Source organism: Lycium ferocissimum, unplaced genomic scaffold (assembly GCF_029784015.1).
Source record: "Lycium ferocissimum isolate CSIRO_LF1 unplaced genomic scaffold, AGI_CSIRO_Lferr_CH_V1 ctg11854, whole genome shotgun sequence".
In the NCBI taxonomy this organism is placed as follows: Eukaryota; Viridiplantae; Streptophyta; class Magnoliopsida; order Solanales; family Solanaceae; genus Lycium; species Lycium ferocissimum.
In genome coordinates, this window is record NW_026714060.1 from 34669 (window position 1) to 37035 (window position 2367).

A 2367-nucleotide genomic window follows, 5' to 3' on the forward strand; every position below is an offset into this window, starting at 1 on the left:
GTGGGTATGCCAACAATATAACCGAATCATAAGTACCAACAGTGGGTACGCCAACAATATATCCAATCACGAGTACCAATAGTGGGTACACCAACTATATAAAAATCAAGATGATGAAATAGAATCTCATATCTATCAACAACTCATGGCATCAAACCGACACAATAGAACAATCCAATCACAACACAGCGGGGTGGCTAGCCCCAACACACAACAGGGCCTAACTTAAGGCAATATCCAACCCAAGTTCATACCCGAAGGTTCACATGCTATCTCCGACAATATAATCTAATTATGAACTTCGCTATACGAAGTATCACCAAGGGTAAGCCATAACCTACTTGGATGGCCGAACCGCAACACTAACAACTGACTCCTTTGCCTTGCCTTTTCGCTAAACATTAGAACCAAAGCAGTCTAAGCATAATCAAAATCTAGATTAAAAATCATGAAGAATGATACTAATATTGCTACCATTCTAGTTAGGTCAATTCTAACTCTAGAAATTGGGGAAACGGGCCCTTAAGGGCAAAACGGGAAATTCAGAAGCAAAAAGTCAAATTAAGTACTAGGTGATCATAACCCAACCACTAATTGCTGATTTAACTCAAGGATTAGCCTAATTTCTTATTTCAAGCAAAACCCCTAATTTGGGTATAAACCCTAACTCTTTGATTCCGAAATTCAATACCAAAAATGGAAGATATAGGATTAACAAGCTTAGATTCATCAAAATCTAACATAAACCCCATCAATTTCATCATTAATAAGCCTAGGAAAAATGTTCATAAAAAACCTCTTCCAACATCCATTACTAAGGGATTATTAAAGAAAAGGGGGAATCTAAGATGATTATGCTTAAAGGAAGAGCAAAGGAATTAGCAAGATTTACCTCCAAGAATATTCTCAAAATATTTCCAAGAACAGTTCCCCAAAGCTCTAACTTCGAAATGGGAATAAATGAGGGTCTAAAGGCTTTTAACACTTCATTAATTATACAAACTATCCTCCACCTGCTTTAGCGTCACCGGGACGCCACCGCCGAGCCGCTCGCGGTCCATCTCGATCGCTTCGTATATAGGGGGGGGCTACCGCGGTACCCTCACTGGCGATCGGTGCCACCAAAGCGGGCACCAGACACCAGAAACTTACCCAAGTTTCAAAAGTTGATCCAATTTTCCGACTAGTTCCCGAGGCCATCTGCTCACATACCAAACACATAGACACGCATGAAAACACGCTATGAAAGCGCCCGTGGCCTCAGAATTTTCAACGGAGGTCTCGTTGACCGAGTCAACCCCCGATGCCTTAATTCCAATTTCCCAACCCAAGTCCCAAAATGCATCTGAGTGCATTGGGAACCATACCAAATACACACAAGCTCTAAACGACCATCCGGACCTCTCGGAATCGACTGAATCCCAAAAAAGGTCTGTTTACCTAAAAGTCAACTTTGGGTCAACTATTTTTCACTTTAAGCCTATATTTCACAAAAGTTGTTCGAATCTGGTCTAGACACCTTTGAAGGAGTGCCAACGGTCCCCTCGGGTCAAAAATAAGCTAATCAATGCTCGGGAAAGAGTGAAAATGCCGAAAAGGCTATAACGACCAAACAGGTCATTACATCATATACCGATTGAACCGTCGCTCGTCCTCGAGCGAAGAAAAGAAAAGGAGCGGGAAATACCTGAATCAGTAAAAAACTGAGGATATCAGCTACGCATGTCGGACTCGGTCTCCCAAGCAGCCTCCTCAACAGGACGGTGCTTCTATTGTACCTTCACCGAAGCAATCTCTTTCGACCTCAACTTTCGGACCTGCATATCCAAGATCGCGATAGGCTTCTCCTCATAAGTCAAATTCTCATCAAGCAATAGAAAATCCTAGCGAACAATGTAGGTACCGGCAGCATGGTACTTCTTCAGCATCAAAGCATGAAAAATCGGATGAACTCCCGCTAAGCCTGGCTGCAATGCCAACTCATAAGTTACATCACCGATACAGTCAACAATCTCAAACGGACCAATATACCTGGGGCTCAACTTGCCCCTCTTACCAAACCTCATAACACCCTTCATGGGCGAAACCTTCAATAGAATCGAGTCACTAAAAGCAAACTTCAAATCCCGGACCGTCCGGTCCTCATACGTCTCTTGCCGACTTTGAGCTGCCAAAATCTTGGCCTGAATGACTCTCACTCTATCAAGGGATTCTATCAATAGATCCATGCTCCAAGGCCGAGCCGCGAATCCATCAAACCAACTAATCGGAGATCTACACCTCCTACCATATAAAGCCTCAAAAGGCGCCATGGAAATACTCGAATGATAACTATTGTTGTACGCAAACTCTACCAATGGCAAGTGT